General features: G+C 45.3%; 1 long non-coding RNA gene across 2 annotated transcripts; it reads right to left on the bottom strand.

Annotated features, from left to right (window-relative positions):
* Positions 1-9,629: 9,629 nt before the first annotated feature.
* On the bottom strand, positions 9,630-20,298 carry LOC123500478. 2 transcript variants are annotated; one of them, XR_006673337.1, is made up of 5 exons: positions 19,803-20,298; positions 18,076-18,328; positions 13,014-13,165; positions 10,265-10,391; positions 9,630-9,689 (listed from the first exon to the last, which is right to left on the bottom strand). It is a non-coding gene; the product is annotated as an uncharacterized LOC123500478 (long non-coding RNA). The 2 variants fall into 2 exon arrangements; XR_006673338.1 differs by lacking the exon at positions 9,630-9,689 and having other exon boundaries at positions 10,125-10,391.
* Between the last annotated feature and the right edge of the window lie 4,682 nt (positions 20,299-24,980).

The following is a 24,980-nucleotide window of genomic DNA, read 5'->3' as shown; positions in this document are numbered from 1 at the left end:
TCTTGATTCTTTAGACTCAAACAAGACCACTCCCAGCTTGCCAGACTCCTTACCACTTTATCATGAACAAAAATGCCCATGTAGAGGATTTTGCACAATGTGACACCAGTCTTCTCATTAAAGTTTTAATGCACAACTTATTGCTTTTTTTTTTTTTCCCAAACATCACAGACGCTGAACTCGTGACATACATGTGACTGTAGAAAATATGTGTGAATACCATACATGGCTCCAGCAATAATATGAACCAGTGACCAGAATGAAGAGGACCATGAGTGCACTTCCTCACTCATCCACATGAGATGGGTGTACTGCACGCTACCAGAAAGTGAATGCCTACCACAACAGAACCACAGACTGGGATACAATGAAAGGAAAAACAACATTTAACTGAAAATGTAATGGCAATAACAATATATGTATAGACTTTATTGCCACTGAAGTAACACTCTACACACCTATTCCATGTTAACAACACTCTCTACACATCTCTTCCATGTTAACACACTCTACACACCTCTTCCATGTTAACACTCTCTACACGCCTCATCCATGTTCTAACTCATTTTTCTCAAACAAGTGTAAACACTAAAGCTTCCTTAAAAACAAAGCATTATCTGCAATTGCTTCTATACACTACACATACAATCAAATACTTACAAATGTCTACATGAACATCAAAGCTAAGACAAAACTTGCAAAGACGATCTAGATGGTTCTTCTCTCTCAAGCAGACAGTGTATCATCTAAAAGTCTCAGTGACTCAAGAACAGTGGTTCAGGAACATACGGAACACACACACACACACACACACACACAATCAATCAAAGAAAGCTGTCGCCACCAATGCCAATGTATGAACACGCAATACATTTCTCGCAATACATTTCTTGGTGTCCACCGTTCCTTTCAACAAACACATTCATTCTCCACTCTCACCATGAACACCTTGATGTGAGTGGTAACACTGTCACTGCACACCATCATTTTGAAAGGCTTCCTACATACAGCCATGTTCACCTTCACATCATTGCTTTTAAAAGCTCATCTTTGACAATGTAAAATGCCCGAACAATAAAAACATTGAAATTTTTCTATGTAAATAAGAAAAAAAAATGACATAGATCCATTGTCTATATTCCTACTAAGAAAATGGCAAAAAATATTCCCTTATAAATGGTTAGTGTAATGTATTATGACTGACAGAGTGCACCACATTTCAGGCAGGGACAAACCCACAACTACAGTGCACTTCATGGTGGCCAAAGAAATAATACTCAGTCATTATAAGGAAGATCCTTTGTGTTTGATAAAACATTGACAGAGGTAACAATATTTGCTTGTTCATAGATTTCACCATATTCACAGGAAACATCCACACAGTGAGTGAATGACAGGCATACAGAGGTGGGCCGCCAGAGCATGACTGGAGAGGAAGAGAGGCTGTGGAGCAGAGGGATGAGGGGTGAGAGACACTAAGAGTACACAAAGCAAGGGACAGACAGGAGACAATATCACACTTATACCTGTTGTGGTCACTCTCTGCAGGGAACACAGTACCAGATGGAGATGGTTCAGTAGCCTTAAGCCATCATGAAATGCACCTCAATGTGTAGTAATAAAGATTCTTTCACACCCACTTGGGACAACAAGGCAAACTTGACCTCAAAAACAGACCTTCTGTCTTGCCATCCTACTCTGACCCAACTCGCCACCACTTATCACTTGGGGAGGAACACTTCCACTCACTGTGTGACATCATGTGTGCTCTCACTCACTCATTGCCAAATCACCAAAGAGATGAGAACAAAAAACAAAATTCAAAGTGTAAAACAAAACACAGAAACGCTAGAAAACCAGACATAATTAATCAGAGCATCAAAAGTGAATGAAGGAGGAACCACAACAAGCAAGAGGTTAAAGACAATGAAGGTGAGATTGATAAAGACAATGATGGTGAGATTGATAAATGAAGGAAGATCTCAGGGAACAAAGAGGAACTGAGTGCAGCCAACAATGAAAAGTGGACCAAATAACACTAACAAAAAACATACTGACAAAGTTTTCTCAAAGCTACAAGTCAATAGCTGACACTGCAGTATTTACAATATTTACACTACAATATCTGACAGGGAGTAAAAGTGGTGACATCACACTCATGTCAAACAAACACCAGTGACCACCATGCAGCCTCACCTTCACTTGGCGAACTGTGATGAGGAACAAAGTGATAGCTTTCTCTTTGATAGCCATATAAAAATCTCTCTCTCTCTCTCTCTCTCTCTCTCTCTCTCTCTCTCTCTCTCTCTCTCTCTCTCTCTCTCTCTCTCTCTCTCTCTCTCTTTTTTTTATTTAAACTAGGTTACATGTGTTGTTCATACCAGAGGTCTGAGGCTATGGTATAGTTCAGGCCTATCTTGGCAACAAAAAGAAATACACAATATTTACAGAAGTGAGTCATAAATTGATAATTGAATAATACTATATAGTTACACACTATCACAGCACTTATTGGTGTCACACTAGCACTTTAGCCACTCGTTCACGCCTCTTTTGTACGCCTGGAGGCATGTAGAGTGGTGTATGTTTGTGTCTTGCACCAGCCGGTTCCACATGCGGCTGTAACGAGGGAGGAAGGAACGGAGGTGACTCTCGGTCCTCGCAAAGGGCACAGTCACAGTGAGGTGGTGGTCTATTAGGCCGGCGGTTCGAGTGTCATGTGGGTATGGATGGGGTGGCAGGCGTAGTGGTGCCAGATGTGGAGTCTGTTGCCTGAGGGCCTTGTACATGACGCACAGGCCCGCCACGTCTCGCCGCTGCTGTAGAGGTTGAAAGCTGAGCTGCTGGTCCTGGTTCCTCATTTGCACCATCCTCTGCGCTCTTGCCTGGATCCTGTCAAGCCCGGCAAGATAGGAGGGTGGGCAGGAGGACCAGGTGAAAGGAGCGTACTCCATGACGGGCCTGACCTGGGCCCTGTAGAGGGACGCTATCCCCGGACCGTCGAGCAACTTCCCAACGCGTCGGACACAGCTCAGCCTCCACGCCGCATCCCTGGCAACCCTCCTCACGTGGGTGGTGAAAGTTAGGCCTGCGTCTACTTCCACCCCCAGGATGGAGATAGACTGCTGGAGAGGCAGCCTTTTGCCTTCAAGAAAGAAGGCTGGGGGATGGGCGTCTTCTCGCCGCCTGGAGATGTGCAGGACTTGAGTTTTCTCAGGGGCGAGGGGTATTTGCCAGCGGCAGCTCCAGGATGCAATAACTTGCAGGACAGCGTTGATTCTGTCCACCGTGTTCTGCCGGTGGTTCCTGTCGCTGATGAAGGTGAGGGTGCAGTCGTCTGCATACGCTTTGGCCTCGGGGACTAGTTGCAGTATGTCATTGAAATATACACACCACAACAGAGGCCCGAGGACACTGCCCTGAGGGACGCTGGCTTTGATATGGTGTTGGGAGGACGAGTGGCCATCAACAACAGTGTGCAGGGTTCTGCCATGAAGGTAGTCCTCCAGGAGGTGCAGCAGTCCTCCACACACTCCAAGGCTCCTCAGTTTGGCTGCCACTCCCTTGAACCACACTCTGTCAAAAGCACCGGCGATATTCAGGGCAACGACGAACACCTCTTTCCCACTGTCTATCGCGGTCGGCTGCCGACTTACCCTGCCTGAACCCAAACTGCTTTGAGTTAAGGAGGTGGTGGGTGTCGAGGAAGGCGGTGACTTTTCTCGTGATGAGGACTTCCAGCGTCTTCCCCACCACGGAGAGGAGAGAGATGGGCCTGTAGTTCTTAGGATCCGCCCTGCTACCCTTCTTGTGTACAGGCACCACTCTGGCCTGCTTCCAGAGTGCTGGCCATGTTTGGGAAGTGAGGCATTCCCGGTAGAGCTGGGTGAGTGGAGTGGCGAGCTCAGCTGCACATTGCCTGAGTATGTGAGGGCTGATGTTGTCTGGTCCCAGAGCCTTCTTCGTGTCGGTCTTGCTGAGCAGGGCCATCACCTCCTCCATGGTGATGTGCAGGCTGTCCAGCTCAGCAGTTGTTAGCACTGGGATCCTGGGTGGAGTGTTGTTTGGGTGGGTAACACTCATTTTGGTGGAGAAGTGGGCGGAGAATAGCTCGGCTTTGTCCCTCCCTCTCGTCACTACCTCACCGCTCGGTGTGGTGAGTGGGGGGATGGTGGAGTCCGTGGCCAGGCCCTGCTGCTGCTTCAAGCTACTCCACCACTCCTTCTTACCAATATTCTGACCTGAGAGCTTTGCAGTCAGGTCAGTCTTCCACCTTTGGATGGCGTTTTTTTGCGCGTTGGCCATGTTGCTGCAGGCAGCTTTATATGACTCACGGTTGGCTCTCTCTCTCTCTCTCTCTCTCTCTGTTAGGGTTGGGTCGTTAAGGGTCGTTACACCACGCACCGGCACCACGTCCGAACCTTACACGTGGCGTCTCATAGGTTCATATGCTCCTGTACCTAGTTTAGCTCGACCCCACTGTGCGGGGCACAGGGCAGTCTCACCTGAGCCGCCTTACAGCTCAGACACCTGTCTGCCTGCTCTCGCTCTAGCTTGGCGCAGTGAGTAGGATTTGATGGCGCCGCCTGCCCGCCCACGGTTCACACCGGCCACACGGCGACACAGGGCCAGTCCTGCTCCACCCACCCTGGTTCTACCCGACAGCGCCGTCACGGCTCTGCATCGCAACGCATCAACATCAGGCAGTGAACCGGCGCCCAGGGTGCTTAACATCAGTGCGCTGGACAAATGTAGCCACGACATGTCCCGGCAGACTTCCGCACCTGGCGGCGCTCCGTAGAAGACTGGTTGAGGCTGAATGAGGTGAAGGACCAACAGGGTGTCTGCTACATTCGCCTGCTGTGCGTCCCCGCCGTCCAGAAGGCGCTGGATGCCAGGTATCCGCGAAACAAGTGGACCGCACTGTCCCCCGCAGCGGCCCTGGACGTAGTGGGCAAGGAAGTCCTGAAGGAGTGCAGCCAGGCGGCGTGCTGGAGCGCGTTCTTCAACTTAACGCAAGCCCCCGGCGAACCAGTGAGGGAATACTTCACCAGGTGTTCCCAGAGGGCCATGGACTGTGCTTTCGAGTGCCCTACTTGCGAGAGTGACCTCAGCGAGTACGTGTTGGTACGCAAGCTAGTTGTGGGGCTCCGTGAGCCTGCCCTCAGGCGCGATGTATTCCAGTCCTGTGGTCAGTTCGGCGATGTGGAGACACTAAGGACTTACTGCATAGCATATGAGGCAGCCCAGAGAGACGCTGCCCCAGGACCCCAGCATGAGCCAGTGGTCGCTGCAGACATCTGTACCGCCGCGACTACCACGGACGACGTCCTCGCCTCAGCCCGGGCCGGCTCCCGTGTGGTAGCTGCGGTGGACACCATACCGGCGGCAAGGCCACCTGCCCGGTGCGACACCTCACCTGCTGTGCCTGTGGCAAGGTGGGGCACATCCAAAGGCTCTGCAGATCGAGAAGGAAGCCGCGGAATCAGGACGCGATGGCCAGCGCCATGATCGCAGAAGCACGTCTCTCCACCCAGCCCTGCCTGTACGTTACCGTGGCCTCCCCGGTGACATAAATCAGCAATCGGTCCTGGCTGTCGCGGACACCGGCGCCCAGGTGTGTATGGCGGGACGCCAGCTTATGCGTGAGCTCGGGGTGAGTCAGCGCGACTTGCAAGACACAGCTGTGAGCATCAAACACCTTGCTGGTGGGCGCCTGCAAGTGTTCGGAGGCAGCACGTGCACATTCAGCGTGGGCGGACGCACCACACGGGCCTACCTGTACTTTGCCGAGGGCGTGCAGCAGCTGTACTTGTCGCTGGACGTGTGTAAGGCACTGGGCCTGTTACCAGCGGACTTTCCCACTGCACGGGCAACTGTGGGTGCCCTGGCCCAGGGGGAGGACCAGCAACTACCCGCAACACCCACCCAGGCGCCTTATGCCCTCACCGAGGACAACGTGGGCCTCCTGGAGCAGTGGCTCCTGCATCACTTCGGGCGCTCAACATTCAACGTGCATCGGACGCCCCTACCTACCATGGCCGGGCCCCCTCACCACATTCACCTACGCGCCGACGCCCAGCCACTTGCCCTGCACACACCGGCGTCTGTCCCTCACCACTTCTACGATGACGTGCACAAGCAGCTGGAGGACGACGTGAGAAGGGCATCATCGAGCCTGTCCCTGCCGGTGAACCCACGGAGTGGTGCTCCCGCATGGTGGTCGTGCCTAAGAGGGACGGGCGGCCGCGCAGAACAGTTGACTACCAGCGGCTCAACAAGGCAAGCCTGCGAGAGACTCATCACACCCGGCCGCCCTTCGATGCCATCACCACCGTCCCCAAGCACACCTATAAAACCGTAGCGGATGCCTTCTCTGGCTACCATCAAATACCTTTGGATGAGGAGAGCAAGAAGCTTACCACTTTCATCACTCCGTGGGGACGCTTCCGGTACCGACGTACGCCCATGGGCCACTGTGCAGCGCAAGATGCATTCACCAAGCGTTTCGACGACGTGATATCAGGCGTCCCTCGCAAATTGAAGTGCGTAGATGACACACTCCTCTACGACCACAATGTTGCAGACGCGTTTTGGCACACCTACCATCTCCTGCTCACATGTGCTCAGAACGGCATCACGCTCCGCCCCGACAAGTTCCGGTTCTGCAGGCGGACGGTGTCCTTTGCAGGATACCTGCTTGGGTGGGAGGACTACGCTCCGAGTCCGGATCTCCTGAGCAGTATTACGAAGTTCCAGATGCCTCCTCGTCCCTCGCTGACAGACATAAGATCCTGGTTCGGGCTCGTGAACCAGGTAGCCCTGTTCCTCGGCGTCGCCCCTCTCATGGAGCCCTTCAGAGAACTCCTCAAGAGGCCATCTGGCAGGACAGTGTACTGGGACAGCCAGCTGCAGGCAATATTCGAGGCAACGCAGCGCACGATCGGTCAACTAGCCGAGGAGGGACTCCAGTACTACGACGTCACTCGCCCCACCGCTGTGTTCACAGACTACAGCCGGCGCGGCATCAGCTTCGTCATCATGCAGCAGTATTGTCAGTGCGTCACGCTCGAAACTCCACTCTGCTGCCCGGGCGGCTGGAAGCTGGCTCTCTGTGGCAGTCGTCACTTAACCCCGGCAGAGCAGAATTACTCCACGCTGGAGGGCGAAGCCTTGGCTATCGTCTGGTGCCTGAAAAAAGCCCGTCTGTTTCTCCTGGGCTGCCCTAACTTGACATTCATCACGGACCACCGCGCTCTCACGAAGATTTTCTATGATAAGGAACTCAAAGATATCACCAATCCACGCGTGTTAAGTCTCAAGGAAAAAACCCTCATGTACACCTTTAATGTCAAATACCTGAAGGGTGAAGCCAACCGCGCGGCTGACACGCTGTCCCGTTACCCCATGCTCCGAGGCAAGCCCGACGAGACGGATCTGGCTGAGGACGAAATGACCTGCTCGGCCGTGGCAGCTGCCACCGCCTGCGCCCTGGAGTGCGACGAAGGCGTCGTCGTGGACCTCAGTATGGTGGAGGCCGAAGCGCGCCAGGATGAGGATTACAGACTCCTCCACGCTCGCGTCGTTGCTGATGACTGGGCTCCCCGCAAGGACCAGGAACCGCTCCCTCTTCGACCTTACTACCGGATGAGACGGCACCTGTCTTGCCACGGGGACGTCGTCATGTACGCCACTGATGACGGCCAACCTTCACTCTGGCCACCAGGGCAGGGACTCTATGCTGCGCCGGGCCAGACAAGCCGTCTATTGGCCGGGAATCGACGCTGAAGTGGAGCAGAAACGGCGGCAATGCCAGACGTGCGACATCAATGCCCCTTCTGTCCCAGCAGAGCCACTCATAGCCACCCCTCCTCCCCTCTATCCATTTCAGGAAGCAGTGGTCGACTTCTTCCACCTGTCAGGGGTAGTGTACGCAGCGTATGCAGACCGACTAACCGGGTGGCTGGAGGTGGAGCATTTCCCCATGACCTCTACCAGCGCCCGTTTGATTCCTATCTTCCGCAGATGGTTCAGGCGATTCGGCATCCCGGAGGTCTTGTCTTGCGATGGGGCACCAACTTCGTGAGCGCCGATGTCCGGGCCTTCCTCTCCTCGTGGCGGGTGCAGCTGCGCATCTCCTCTGCTCACTTCCCGCAATCCAACGGTCGCGCTGAGGTGGCGGTCAAATCTGCCAAACGGCTGCTTCGCGGGAATACGGGACCGGGTGGATCGCTCGACTGTGACGCAGTCGCTGCGGCCATCCTTCAGTACCTCAACACGCCCCTCCAGGACACCGGCGTCTCTCCCGCTCAGCTGCTCATGGGCCGGCAGCTGCGGGACACCGTACCTGTCGCCGCGCAGCACTACCGCGTCAGCAAGCACTGGGAGCGGTTGCTACGGAGACGCGAGAGGGCCATGGCCCGCACAGGAGAGGTCATGTCCACAAGATTCGACAGGGTGACTCGTCCCTTGGACCCTATCCCCGTCGGGCATCGCGTGGGTATCCAGAACCAGCAGACGGGGAAGTGGGACCGCCTCGGTACCGTGGTCGACACGCCAGCTCCACGCCAGTACCTCATCCGCCTACACGGCAGTGGGCGGGCATCCCTTCGGAACCGACGTCATCTCCGGCCTGCCTCCCCGGGCGCTCCTCCGGTGGCTTCACCTGCGTGCGACTCCCACGGGGCAGACCTCGCCTGCGACGACGGGGCACCACCGCCTCCTCACCCGACACGGCCACGACGGGCGGTCCGCGCCCCTCGCTATCTCCAAGCCTCCGTCTCCTCCCCTGGTCTCCCTTAGCTTGTTGTTCTGTCAGCCCTTTCTTATATGTATTGCAGCACGCCCCTCCATTGCTCTCACTTCTTTGTTTTTTGTTTCTGCACTTACGGGGTTTGCTGCAATGGAGGGGGGGTGTTAGGGTTGGGTCGTTAAGGGTCGTTACACCACGCACCGGCACCACGTCCGAACCTTACACGTGGCGTCTCATAGGTTCATATGCTCCTGTACCTAGTTTAGCTCGACCCCACTGTGCGGGGCACAGGGCAGTCTCACCTGAGCCGCCTTACAGCTCAGACACCTGTCTGCCTGCTCTCGCTCTAGCTCTCTCTCTCTCTCTCTCTCTCTCTCTCTCAACCCACAGCCCCATTCACAGTATGTTGACGTCCCCACAGTCACAAACCACAGTCTCCCGCTATAGTACTCTCTCTATCATAAATACAATACCAATAAAATACAAAGGAAATACAATTGTTGTCCTTCCTTTCAATAAAATGTACACAGGAGAAGGAAATGAAAATAGGGAAGAATGGAAGATTGGAGGAGGAGGAAGAAAAGACTAGGAAAATGATATGGGATTATGGGAGGAAGGAAGAGAAAGAAAAGGAGGATAAAGAAAATAAGAAAAGATTATAAGATTAGAGGAGAAGGATGAAGACAATCTGAAATAGGAGGAGGAAGAGGAAGAAAGCCTGAAAAAGAAGGAAGAGGATGAGAAGTAGATCAGAGAGAGAGAGAGAGAGAGAGAGAGAGAGAATCTTACAAAAATACAATAATATTCTTTTCTTTTCTCCTTTCCTTTCTTTGTTTTCTTCTTTTCATCTCAGTTCTTCTCTTCCTTTTCTGGTCCTCCTCTTCTTCTCTTGATCTTTCTTTTCCTCTTCTCTCACTTTCTTCCATATCTTTGCAATCTGAAGAAAAAGGGATTAATATCATGAGAGAGAGAGACAGAGAGAGAGAGAGAGAGAGAGAGAGAGAGAGAGAGAGAGAGAGAGAGAGAGAGAGAGAGAGAGAGAGAGAGAGAGAGAGAGAGAGAGAGAGAGAGAGAGAGAGAGAGAGAGAGAGAGAGAGAGAGAGAGAGAGAGAGAGAGAGAGAAAGAGAAAGAGAGAGAAAGAGAGAGAGAGAGAGAGAGAGAGAGAGAGAAAAGAAAAGAGAAAAGAGAAAAGAAAAGAAAAGAAAAGAGAAAAGAAAAGAAAAGAAAAGAGAAAAGAAAAGAAAAAAAAAAGAGAAAAGAAAAGAAAAGAAGAAGAGAAGAGAGGAGAGGAGAGAAGATAAGAGTAATAGCATCTAATAGAAAAGAAAATAATATAATAGAATAGAATAGAATATAATTTATTTCCAATATTACAATGGTTATTGTTGACATATATATTGAATAAATTCATAAAACTGAATACAAGTTCCATACAATATTACCAATGAAGAAAACAACTGTAAGAACAAAGTAGTAGACAAATCCGTACAAAGTAGCAGACCAGCACTGACCTGATACAGAAAACACACCGACAGCGCTGAGGCACAAACAATTGAATTACACGGTGTAAAAACAATACACAGCATCTTCCAAACCCTTCCTCGAGTTCCACCACGAGTTCCGCCATGGCGGGATGGACTGCAAATAAATTGATGGATTAATTAAAAAGGAATAATTGTTAACAAAATATTTGTTTTTCTATTCCTGTGACAAATGTGGAGGGAGGGGGACACACACACACACACACACACACACACACACACACACACACACACACACACACACACACACGGCCCGGTAGCTCAGTGGTTAGAGCGCTGGCTTCACAAGCCAGATAACCGGGGTTCGATTCCCCGGCCGGGTGGAGATATTTGGGTGTGTCTCCTTTCACGTGTAGCCCCTGTTCACCTAGCAGTGAGTAGGTACGGGATGTAAATCGAGGAGTTGTGACCTTGTTGTCCCGCTGTGTGGTGTGTGCCTGGTCTCAGACTTATCCCAAGATCGGAAATAATGAGCTCTGAGCTCGTTCCGTAGGGTAACGTCTGGCTGTCTCGTCAGAGACTGCAGCAGATCAAACAGTCAATTACACACACACACACACACACACACACACACACACACACACACACCCCATCAGAATGGGGCTTGGTGGAGAGTGGAGTCCCACAGGGATCAGTGTTGGCACCAGTAATGTTTGCGGTCTACATAAATGACATGGTGGATGGGGTGTCCAGTTATGTGAGCCTATTTGCAGTCGATGCAAAATTGTTAAGAAAAGTGAGATGTGACAAAGATTGCGAACTACTCCAGGAAGACTTGGACAGAATATGGAAATGGAGCTGTACATGGCAAATGGAGTTCAACACGACAAAATGCAAGAAATTAGAGTTTGGCAAGAGTGAAAGAAGAATCAGGAGTATGTACAAGATAGGAAATGAAGACATAAAAACCAGTCATGAAGAAAAAGACCTTGGGGTGACAATTACCAATGACCTATCGCCACAGAGACATATAAACAAAATAATTGGAGAAGTATTGAACTTATTGAGGAACATAAGAGTGGCGTTCGTATATTTAGATGAAGAAATGATGAAGAAAATAATTACTGCAATGATAAGACCAAGGCTTGAATATGCAACAATACAGTGGGCTCCGAACTTAAAGAAACACATACGGAAACTAGAGAAAGTACAGAGGGCTCCAACAAAAATGGTGCCTGACTTAAGAGATTTGACTTATGAAAACAGACTGAACAGAATGCAACTTCCGACCCTGGAAAACAGAAGAGAAAGGGGAGACCTGATAGCAATATACAGAGTGATGATTGGCATGGAAAAAAATGGATAAGGAAGATCTGTGTATGTGGAATGAAAGAGTGTCGAGAGGGCATGGGAAAAAACTAAAAAGGCCACTTATAGGAGAGATGTGAAAAATATAGCTTCCTCATAGAAGGGTGGAAGCATGGAATAGTTTAGACGTGGAAGTGGTCAACGCAAGGAATATTCATGATTTTAAGAAAAAGCTGGACATTAGTAGATATGGAGACGGGACAGTACGAGCATAGCTCCTTTCCCGTATGTTACAATTAGGTAAATACAATTAGGTAAATACACACACACACACACACACACACACACACACACACACACACACACACACACACACACACACACACACACACACACACACACACACACACACACACACACACACACACACACACACACACACACACACACACACACACACACACACACACACACACACACACACACACACACACACACACACACACACACACACACACACACACACACACACACACACACACACACACACACACACACACAAGACGCAATGCACCAGATACAAAAGACAATTTTCATGTACCAAGCAGGGGATGCAGTACTCAGATAAGCAGTAACTGAAAGAAAAGGTTTGGAAAAATATTCACATAATACTCGTGTGTCACAAGCATACAACCTTCACAGAGAGATGAAAACGAAAAAAAAGACGCAGAATACATTTTTAGAAAGCAAAACAGAGAGAGAGAGAGAGAGAGAGAGAGAGAGAGAGAGAGAGAGAGAGAGAGAGAGAGAGAGAGAGAGAGAGAGACGCATAGTTAGCGAACACAACTCATATTTTATAGTTTCCCACAGGAGTATGATACCCAGGCCCTGTAAAATTACAACTAGGTGAACACACACACACACACACACACACACACACACACACACACACACACACACACACACACACACACACACACAAGGTAGCTCAGTGGTTAGAGCGCTGGCTTCACAAGCCAGAGGACCGGGGTTCGAGATATTTGGGTGTGTCTCCTTTCACGTGTAGCCCCTGTTCACCTAGCAGTGAGTAGGTACGGGATGTAAATCGAGGAGTTGTGACCTTGTTGTCCCGGTGTGTGGTGTGTGCCTGGTCTCAGGCCTATCCGAAGATCAGAAATAATGAGCTCTGAGCTCGTTCCGTAGGGTAACGTCTGGCTGTCTCGTCAGAGACTGCAGCAGATCTCACACACACACACACACACACACACACACACACACACACACACACACACACACACTATGCAGTGAATATTCATCATGATATGCTATAGTAATTCTTCCCCTGGTGGTTTCTTCCAACAATGTCTATCTCTAGTTTTCTATTGCTTTTCACCTTACCTCCCACACCTTGCTGGTTATGGACACTTTGGGAGTACATCCAGGCCAGCTGACACACTGGTCCACAACTCACCAGAAAATGGTGAACTCCAGTGACACTAAACACACTGACGTCCATTCCAGTGTCATATTTTTCGCCTTCTTCTTCTTCTTCTTCTTCTTCTTCTTCTTCTTCTTCTTGTGAAGCTCTTTTTCCTTGCTTTGTTAACTCGACTTGTGTTGTGCCTGAAACAGTTGGTGGCACAATAATTCAGGAACATAAAACATCATACACAAAAAAAATTAATAAAATAAGGAAAATGAGTCAAAACAATATATATATAGCAAAAAGTTTAAAAAATACATACTGAAGAATATAAAAGGATCACAATACTTGAAAAAATGGCAAAAAATTTCAGGAATAGAACACAAGACACTCCCAAAACACCCTAAAGCAAACAAATAATATGCCGACAAACTACCAAACACTGTCTGCGCTGGACCCTGAACAGGTGCATGATGTGGGAAGAGGCAGGCCAGCAGTGAGTGGCAAGCCTCATGAATTAACCCCTTCAATACTGAGATAGCTTTTTACCTTGAATTTTGGGTACAAATAAACAATCTAATTTGCATTAGGAAGGGGCTACAGAGGTCAGAAGATTAATGGCCAGAGTCTTCACTATTCTAAAACCAACATATGTTATCTGAAGCTGTATAAAGTTGCCAAATAGTAACCAGAAAGAATATGAAAACACATCCATGTACTGAAGAGATTAGGTCAGTTACAGTTACCTTCATGCAATATTCCTCTTCTCCCTTAATTCTTCACTGTGGCTGGGTTTTCAGCAACAGTTTGTCAGACACGCCACAAACTGAGACTCACACTTCACTTTTCATGACAACTTTAACCCTTCAGTACCACAATGCATTTCCACATTCATCCTGGCTGCTATGTGCTGACTTTATGCAGCAGCAGAAACTCGTGTGAGGGATTAAAATAGGAAAGACTCTGGCCATTAATCTTCTGACCTCCATAGACCCTTCTTAATGTCAATCAAATGGTCTAATTGTATGCAAGACTCTTAGTAAAAAAGTATCATGGTTATGAAAAGGTTAATTCTTTATTGTGTGCTAAGAGTCACACTTCATCTTTTGACAAGAACTCAAGCACAGACTCAGGATTGTTGGAGTGTTGACAGCAGCTCTGTAACTCCTTCAGTACTGGGACGCAGTTTTACAGTGAGTTTTGGATGTGATTAGACAGACAATTTGTTTACATTACTAAGAGTCTCTGGAGGTCAGCAGATTAAAAGCAACAGTCTTCACTATTTTACTCCCTACACGAGTTTCTGAAGCTGTATAAAATCACCAAATAGTAGCTAGAATAAATATGAAAATGTGTCAAGGCACTGGAGAGGTTATTAAGTTAGGTGAGCAAAGTACTGGCAACTAATTGTACCTGTAAATTTGATATGGATGTGTCATGGTGGTGACTGTCATGTCTTGAGAGTATCACTGTGGTGGTGGTGGTGGTGATGCGAAGAAATGATGGTGTGACTGGTGGTGCGTGGTGTGTGGTGAAGGTGGTGGTGGTGGTGGTGACGTGCTGGGGCAAACTGTGATGTGTGGTGATGTGAGAAGAGATGTAATGCTGTGTGGTGATGATGCCAGATGAAGACACTGTGCTGTCTGTGGCAGTGATGGTGTTGTGGTGCTGTGGTGTGCTGACAGTGTTACAGTGATGCTGTTTGGTTGTTCTTAGTCAGCATCTCAACATCTTTATCTTAGACTTAACATCACCATTTTTACATCTAACACCATCACACCATCATTATCTCAGGTCTAACACCATCACACCATCATTATCTCAGGTCTAACACCATCACACCATCATTATCTCAGGTCTAACACTATCACACCATCATTATCTCAGGTCTAACACCATCACACAATCATTATCTCAGGTCTAACACCATCACACCATCATTATCTCATACATAACATAACAAAACATAAATAATAGGATAACAAAGGGCCACCAGGGCCCATCTAGGTTATCCTGTATCCGTCGCACAGCGACCTCGTCATCAGTACTTAAAGATACACTTACAAGTACACAATACATTATATACTAATTCTAAATATTTGGCCCATTAACAGGGCTAAGTCCTGCAGCGAAATCCTCTATAATTTGTGGTCCCCATACATGGAGATCATGTCTTATTTAACTATAGTAAATTTCTTATAAAAACTATCATACAGTGCTATACATAATTATAAATAATAAATTTAAGTGCTTATCTAATCTGTTTTTAAACATTGTCAAACTAGTGCTATTTACAACCGTCTCTGGCAATGCATTCCAGAAGTCTACCACTCAATGACTAAAGAAATATTTTCTTATATCTAACCTGCAGCCTTGCTTTCTAATCTTCCTGCCATGATTTCTAGTCCTATTTCCCTCCTCTAAGGTAAAGAAAGATCTCACATCTATGTAGTTTGTATCTGAGAACATTTTCAATAACTCTATCATATCCCCTCTTATACATCTCCTCTCAAATGAAAACATGTTTAATTCCTTTAATCTATCTCTATACTCCAGGCGCTTTAATGCTGGTATCATCCTAGTTGCTCTTCTCTGAACTGCTTCTAACATGTTGATATCCTGCCTATAGTGGGGTGACCAGGCCTGTATGCAATACTCTAAATGGGGCCTAACATAGGAATTATATAAGCTACGCACCACTTCCTTACTTTTATAACTAACATTTCTATTTATAAAACCCAGGATCCTATTTGCCCTATTTCTTGCTTCTAAACATTGCTTTGAAAATTTCATAGTCCTGTCTATCACTACTCCTAAATCCTTTCCTTCCTCTACTGCCTCTAGCCAACATCCCTCCATCTCATAGTTAAAGTTTGTGTTGTCTTTACCTAAATGCATAACCTGACACTTATTAGAATTAAACTCCATCTGCCACCTGTCTGCCCATGCTATCAGCCTGTCCAGGTCTCGTTGTATTCTGTAATTGTCCTTTTCACCCTGTACTGCACATGCTATCTTAGTATCATCTGCAAACTTTGATACTTTGCTACTAATTCCTATATCTAAATCGTTAATGTACACCAAGAAAAGAAGAGGTCCTAGCACTGATCCTTGGGGTACCCACTAACCACTTCCTTCCACTCAGACATTGCCCCATTTAATACTACTCTCTGTTTCCTATCAGAAAGCCATTCACTAATCAAATCAACTAACCTACCCCCTATCCCATGTAGTCTCAATTTGTACACTAGCCTCCTATGCGGTACCTTATCAAACGCCTTGCTAAAATCTAGATATATAACATCTATGCTATTTCCATCATCTAACTCCTTGGTAATATATCCTAAGATATCGAGCAAATTTGTAAGACAGGACCTCCCTGATCTAAAGCCATGTTGGGTATCTCTAATTAATCTATTCTCATTTAAATGCTCCCAAATACTATCCTTAATGATTTTCTCTAGTATCTTACATACTATACTAGTTAAACTGATCGGTCTATAATTATTCGCATCATCCTTCCTACCTTTTTTAAATATTGGAGTAACATTAGCTAACTTCCAGTCCTGAGGTATCTCAACAAACCTAAGTGATCTTTCAAAGATTAACTTAAGTGCTTCAGAAATACTGTCTACACCCTCCCTAAGTACTCTGGCATGTAGCTCATCAGGACCACTGGCTTTCCTATCGTCTAGTTCAAGAATAAATTTCCTAATAATTCCCGGTTTTATATCAATATTTTCTAAAGCTCTTAAACTACTCGTCGCACTGTTTGTAACAGGATTTCCTATTCTTTCCCTAGTAAATACTGAAGAAAATTGTTCATTCAATAATTCTACTATGTCTTCATTTTGATCCACTACTACACCATCTTTTCTGAGTGGTCCAATCCTATCCTTATTTCTTTTATCACTGACCTTGTAATAACTATATATTTTTTTGGGATCTTTACTCCCAGCTTTAGCTAGTTTTATCTCTGCCTGCCTTTTACTTTTTTATAACCTTACTCAAATCATCTCTGACCTGTCTGTACCTAATCAAATCTACATCTTCCCACTTTTCTGCAACTCTCTGTATGCCCTCTTCTTCTCTCTGATCTGGCTACCTATCTCATGAGTCCACCATAATGGCTTCCTGTTTCTCTGCCTTATATCTTTGTAAGGGATACACTGCACCACTATACCCTTTACTACAACCTTAAAAATATCCCACATCTCCTGTGCAGTTTTATTTCCAAAACTATCTTCCCAGTTTACCTCTCCTAATAACTGACGTAACCTACCATAATTGCCTTTCTGATAGTTTGGGACTCTAGTCTTATTCACTATATTATCCCTACTGGAATTAATGATAAATTTAATTATCTAATTATATGATGGTCACTGTTTGCTAAAGTCTCTCCTACCTCAACTTCCTTTAAACAATGCTCAATATTTGTTAGTACTATGTCTAAAACCTTCCTCCCCCTAGTAGGTTTATCTACCATCTGCACTAAATAGTTATCCTGAAAACTTCCCATAAACTTATTTTCACTAGCATCTCCTACCATCCTCTCCCAGTTTACTGACTTAAGATTAAAATCCCCTAAGATAATTGTCTGACTAGTACACCCCTTATTTATCTCATCTACCATAAGGTTGTCTACATCTGCTGACTGGTTAGGTGGCCTATAAAAAGCTCCTACTCTAATAACCTTACTTTTGTTTACTCTAACATCCAGCCATAAGGACTCTACTCTGTTTTCTACCTTAATACCATTAACCTGACTGGAAATGAAGGATTTTTTTACATAAATAACTACTCCTCCACCTATCCTACCAATTCTCTGGTGTAAATACATAATGTATCCATCTACTTCATATTCTCAGGTCTAACACTATCACACCATCATTATCTGATGTCTAACACCATCACACCATCAATCTTAACAATGCTGTGATGCTGTTCTACTTGTGATGGTGTAATGTCTAAATTAATAGTGCTGTTATGTTGTTGCTGCTGCTGGTGGTGTAATGCCTGAAATACTGAAAATGCTGCTGTTCTGCCTGAAATAATGATGCTGTGATTCTGCAGTGCTGAAGAAATTAACAGGCACTCTTTTGTATCCTACCATGAATCCTGCTGTCCTGTCCAAATACTAACAGCATTCCTCCCGGCAAGTCTGGACCACAGCAGCTTAGGGTGACGGGTACAGCAGCAGCACCAGATACAGCGGCAGCAAGGAGTCTGAGCTACAGTCCTTGCTCATGATGCAGCAGTAGCAGCAGCAGCAGCAGGCACAGATGCAGGCCATGGTGAGGCACTGAGGCACACTGCTGTGTGACCTGCATCATACTTGCTTCTCTTCTTCTTTTGGCTGTTTCCTATAAAGTGTGAGCCTCCAATTATATCTATTTCCTGCATCTTCCTTCTATTATCTCTTTGTCCTTCTCTGGACACTTCCTGAGCAGTGGGTCTCAAATTGCAACTTTCATTGGAGGTAAACAAGCACCACACTGAGAAACAAACTTGTGCACCACTAACCAATAACGTTTGAGAACCTCTGCTCTGGAGTGACGGACTGGCCCTATTAACCATTCAAACTCCACAAAGAAGAAAAAGAATGAAAAAGCAATGGTGGAAATACAGAATAAGACCTGGAGGACTGGAGAGCATGAAGAGCTGGTATGTACCATGTACTGTGCCAGGTACCTTCATTACAAATTCACACTTCACTCAGAAAGAGAGACCAAATAGCAGTGATGGAAACACAAAATAAGCCTTGGAAAAACGAAAAGGATGAACATTTGAGCAGAGAGAAAGATTCATAACTCATTCAGGTCTGTAAAGATAAAAACACAAATCTACAAACAATACTCCAGTAAAGAAAAAAAAAAGAAAAAAGAAAAAACTAAGAACATTCAATCAAACACCAAACTTCTTCTAACCCAGCCACTGTCAACCTTTTTGTTGTTAAGAACCCTGAGTTACAAGGCCATCTATCAGAACCCACAGTAATCTGGCACCAAACAATGTTAGTTTAGTGACTGACACTAACTCAATATGCAATGGTGCTGCAAAAGATAATATTAGGTCAGCCATCTAAGTACCCCTGGAAACTTCTTGTGAACCTCTGAAGATTTGCAGATCCTAAACTGAGAGCCCCTGCTCTAACCTAACCCAACCCAACTCAATCCAACGGGCCAAACCAAAACCAGCACTAAAAACCCGACCCAACATGACCAAACTTAACACCACCAACCCAACCCAACCCAACCCTAGCCCTCTAATCCAGGGATTCTCAACCTTTTTCTCTCATTAAGAACCCCCTGAGTTATAAGACCATCAACTCAAACCCACAGTAATCTAACATCAAACACAATATTAATTTGTGACTCACACTCACTCAATATGCAATGGTGCTGCAAAAGATATCATAAGGACAGCCATCTAAGTAACCCTGTAAATCTTCCTGTGAACCCTGCTTTAGCCCAACCCAGCCTAACTCCACCTAACCAGACCCAAACACACCGCAACCCCAAAATCAACCTAATTTAATCTAACCCAATTCAAGACGGCCTACACTACTTCAACACAGCCCAACCCAACCAGGTGGTGAATGTGAGCAGGGACGAATGCTGCTGGCTAGGGAACAGATGGGACAGGTGACTGAGTAAAGGGAATGGAGGATTGCAAACTGAAAAACAGGGTGGAATAGATGTTTGAGATTAGAACTGAAGGAATGTAAGATAAGGATGTAATGAATATTGAAGGGAAAGAATATGCAATGTGGATACTAAGTACTGTTACTGTATTAAAGACATGTGAACTGGGAGGCACGAAAACTTGAAGACTCACCTGGCACCACCTGGATGGGACAGAGCACAGCAGGAGACATGTCCATCAGATGAGTCACAACCATCACACTGAGGGAGAAGTTAGCAAGCCAACGTGGGAAGAGGTGGTGCTGTGACACTGAATCCACCACCACCACCACCATCATGTTGTCTGGCGAGTTGTACAGGTGCAGGTTGTAAAGAGGTGTACGTAAGAAAAAATAGAAATGAGGAAGAGAAGAGAAGATATAAGGAATTGTTGGAAGAGGCGAGAAGGAAAAATGATGAATAGTCTAACAAGGAAAAGGAAAAGTTTTTTTGGGAGAGTTATAGGAGAGAGAGTCAGAAAATGGTATGTGGAAAGAAGGAATGCAGAGGAACCCCTAAAGGGAGCAGTAGGTGGACAGTAATGTATACTAATATAGATGGAATACTGTTAAGTAGATTAGAATTGCAAGACTATGTGATGGTGGAGAAGCCTGATATAGTGTGTTTGACAGACAAAATTACATAAAAAAAAAGGTAAATTTGGATAATAAATATAACATATGGAGAAAGGATAGAGAGGGTAAAGGTGGAGGAGGAGTTATGATTATGACGAAGAAGGAGATAAATGTGGATGAGGTTTGGTATGAGAAGAACAACGCAGAAGTGATAAGCATAAGGTTAAAAAGTGATGAAAAAAAAATAATAATCATGGTGATCTATGTACCTCCTAAAACAAATTCTTGGACATTAAGGGAATACGACAATATGATCAAGGATACTTTACACAGTTTGGAAAGTGTATTAACTGAAAAAAGAAAGGTGATACTAGTAGGAGATTTTAATTGTAAAGAAGTGGATTGGGAAAATCTAGTAAGTGATGTTGGAGAGAAAGCATGGGGAGAGAGATTCTTTAATCTAATGATGAAAAATATGATGGAACAGAGGGTGAAAGAAAATACTAGATATAGAGGAGATGATGAACCGGCTAGACTGGATTTGGTGTTAACACGAGAAGTGTACCTATGTGGGGATATACAGTATAAATGTCCATTGGTGAAGAGTGATCCTGTGGTTATGGAAATGCAGATGGCAATAACACAGCGAAGGAGAGATGAGACATACAGGAGTGGTAGATTGAATTATAGAAAGATGGACATAGAAAATTTGAAAAATTATTTTAGAACATTAGATTGGGAGGAGCTGTTACAAATCAGAGAAGTGCAAAAGAAATATGAGATTTTTATGAAATATTATAAAGAAGTAGTTGTGAAATTTGTACCAAAGTATAAACCGAGAGAGGAAGAAAGGATTGGTTTAATGCAACTTGTGTTAAGGCTAAAGAAAAAGAGTGATGTGGCTTGGAAAAGATGGAAAAAGAACAGGAATATACTAAATCAGGAGAATTATAGAAAGGCGAGAAATGAGTATGTGAGGGTAAGGAGGGAGGAGGAAAGAAAATTTGAAAAAGATATTGTAGACAAGAGTAAGGAACATCCAAAATTGTTTTACAGGTTCATAAATGGTAAACTTAAAAAGAGAGAGTCCATTGAAAGATTAAAAGGAGAACAAGGAATAGTAGATGACCCTAAGAATATCGCGGAATTGCTAAATAATAGGTTTCATCAAGTATTTACTGAAGAAACAATGTTTGTAAAATCTCAAAATGTAGAAGGAAATGTACACATGGATGACATTAAGATACCTAAAAAGGAGTTATGTAAAATGTTGGAGAAACTTAATGATGATAAAGCGATGGGACCAGATGAAGTTTCAGGCAAATTATTGAAGGAATGTAGAGAAGAATTGATAGATCCATTATATGATATTATAAGGTGCTCATTAGAAACCGGGGAAGTACCGGTGGAGTGGAAAAGAGCTGAAGTGGTGCCCATTTATAAGGGAGGCAGTAGGGAAGATCCTCTTAACCTGTTAAAGACCTGTGTCTTTAACAAGTGTGGTCGGTAAGATTTGTGAGAGGGTGATAAAGAAATATTGGATACGGTTCTTGGAGGATCATAAGTTATTATCGGATCATCAATTTGGCTTTAGGAAAGAGAGGTCATGTGTAACAAATCTACTGAGCTTTTATTCGTGAGTGGTTGACACAATACAAGAGAGAGAGGGATGGATGGACTGTGTATATTTGGATTTAAAAAAAGCTTTTGACAAGGTACCTCACATGAGACTGCTATGGAAATTAGAGATTTATGAAGGACTGAAGACAAAATTGTTAAAATGGATGGAAAACTATTTGAGATGGAGAGAGATGAGAACGGTAATAAGGGATGCAAAGTCGAACTGGTTGGTGGTGGAGAGTGGAGTCCCACAAGGTTCAGTGCTGGCCCCAATACTTTTCCTTGTCTATATTAATGATATGCCAGAGGGAGTAAACAGTTATATTAATTTGTTTGCGGATGATGCGAAATTGTGTAGGTGTGTGAAGAGTGAAGAAGATTGTGAAATTTTACAGGCAGATCTAGATAGGATTTGGGAGTGGAGCAAGAGGTGGAAGATGGAATTTAATCTGAGCAAAAGTCATGTAATGGAGATGGGGGAAGAGTGGAAGACGGCCAAGAGGGTCATATAAGATGGGTGAAGGAGTAGTGTTGAAAAAGGTGGAAAAGGAAAAGGATTTGGGAGTGATAATACAAGACCATGGGCAATTTGAGGCTCATATTGACAAGATGTTTGGAGAAACATATAATTTGATTAAAAATATTGGATTAGCCTTTCATTATATGGATAAATATATGATGAAGAAATTAATTAGTACTTTAATTAGACCAAGATTGGAATATGCTGGGATAGTTTGGTCCCCTTATAAAAAGAAGCATATAAGGAAGTTGGAGAGATTGCAGAGAATGGCAACAAAAATGGTTCCGGAATTGGCAGAAATGACCTATGAGGAGATTAAAAGAAATTTGCTTACCTTGGAACAAAGAAGAGAAAGAGGAGATTTAATACAGGTTTATAAACTGTTGAGCGGTTTGGAAGAAATGGATAATGAGCAAATAATGTTGAGAGAGGAAAATTTAAATAGAACTACGAGATCGCGTAGTAAAAAGATAGCCAAGGGAATATGCTTGCGGGATGTGAAGAAATATAGTTTCCCAGAGATGTGTGGAGGTGTGGAATAGTTTGAGCGAGGAGGTGGTATCAGCGAGGAGTGTGCAGAGTTTTAAAGGAAAGTTGGATGGGTGTAGATATGGAGACGGGGCCACACGAGTATGATATCAAGGCCCTGTAAAATTACAACTAGGTGAACACACACACACACACACACACACACACACACACACACACACACACACACACACACACGGTAGCTCAGTGGTTAGAGCGCTGGCTCAAAGCCAGATGACCGGGGTTCGATTGGCCGGATGGAGATATTTGGGTGTGTCTCCTTTCACGTGTAGCCCCTGTTCACCTAGCAGTGAGTAGGTACGGGATGTAAATCGAGGAGTTGTGACCTTGTTGTCCCGGTGTGTGGTGTGTGCCTGGTCTCAGACCTATCCCAAGATCGGAAACAATGAGCTCTGAGCTCGTTCCGTAGGGTAACGTCTGGCTGTCTCGTCAGAGACTGCAGCAGATCAAACAGTAAACACACACACACACACACACACACACACACACACACACACACACACACACACACACACACACAAATCCAGAAAATAAGGAAAACTTCAAAACAGCAAGAAATGAATATGCTAAGGTGAGAAAGGAAGAAGAAAAAAACTATGAAAAGGACATTGTCGAAAAATGTAAGGAACAACCAAAATTGTTCAACAGATTCATAAATGGAAAAGTAAGACAAAAAGAAACAATAGAAAGGTTAAAAGGAGAAAACGGAATGGTGGAAGACCCAAAAGTATGGCAGAACTGTTAAATAGTAAATTTCGTGAGGTCTTTACTAAGGAATCCAAATTTGAAAGACCACAGGGTAATAGAGACTGTCTATATGAAAGAGATTAAAGTAACCAAGCTTGAAATAAAAAGTTGATGACGGAATTGGATGAGGAAAAGGCAATGGGACCGGATGAAGTCTCAGGCAGAATACTGAAAGAATGTAGGGAAGAACTAGCAAGTCCAATATACAACATCATAAAATGCTCAATAGAAAATGGAACAGTGCCAGTGGAGTGGAAAAGAGCTGAGGTGGTTCCCATATATAAGAGCGGAAGGAAGGAAGAACCTTTAAATTACAGACCGGTATCACTAACTAGTGTAATATGCAAGATGTGTGAAAAAGTAATAAAGAAGCAATAGATTGAGTTTCTTGAAGACAACAAAATATTATCAAATAGCCAATTTGGTTTTAGAAAAGGTCGGTCATGTGTGACAAATTTATTGAGTTTCTACTCTAGATGTTACGTTCACCGGTTAAACTGGTAAGATTGGCATCGGAGAGCCGGTGAACAATAACAATATGCAAAAAAACACTGAGCCGGTGAACAATAGGTTCAACTGGTGAGGAAATGTAAAAGGGGTCACTTTAAAAGCTACTTTAATAACCCATAATGAAATTGACACATATATAACAAGAAACATGAAACACAGATATATAACATGAAACACAGGAAAATGACATACACATATACATATAACACAGTAATAAATACAACAATAAAGAACCCAACTTAATACCTAACGATAATCCTAATCCTATATAGAGGCAATGTGGAAAACACGGACGAGGGGAAGTGATACTTATGCGGTGTCGCAGTGGTGAAATGCTGGGTGATGGTTGATCCCACGGCAGAACCAAGAGGCGTTGTGTTCACTGGTTGAGGCTTGGATCTCAACTGCCAATCCAGAAAACCAAGAGCTGGCTCAACACTTTCGGTTGAGTCGAAAGGGCCGCGTGAATCCAACTTCGGGACAGTAGCCGGGCTTCATGAAACGGTGACGTGGAAGGTTCACGAGACGGTGGCGTGGAAGGTTCACGAGACGGTGACGTGGAAGGGGAGGCGGAGAGGTGGCGAACGAGGTAACAAGCGGAGGAGGTGATGGTAGTAATGCATGTTACGGGCGGGCCGTAACATTTCCTCCCCCCTAAGACCTCCGTAATGGGCTCATGAAGGAGGTGAGACGGAGATCTTGATAAGGCGTCGGCGATGATGTTGTCCACCCCCCCCACCAGACACAGCACCTCGCAAAGGAAGAACCTGCAGAAGCTTGAAGCGCACATCGGAGGAGACGATGACGAGGA

The sequence above is a fragment of the Portunus trituberculatus genome, unplaced genomic scaffold (assembly GCF_017591435.1).
Source record: "Portunus trituberculatus isolate SZX2019 unplaced genomic scaffold, ASM1759143v1 PGA_scaffold_296__1_contigs__length_72252, whole genome shotgun sequence".
NCBI classification, from domain to species: domain Eukaryota; kingdom Metazoa; phylum Arthropoda; class Malacostraca; order Decapoda; family Portunidae; genus Portunus; species Portunus trituberculatus.
The sequence above is the reverse complement of the archived record's forward strand: the minus strand, read 5'-3'. Positions and strand labels throughout refer to the sequence as shown.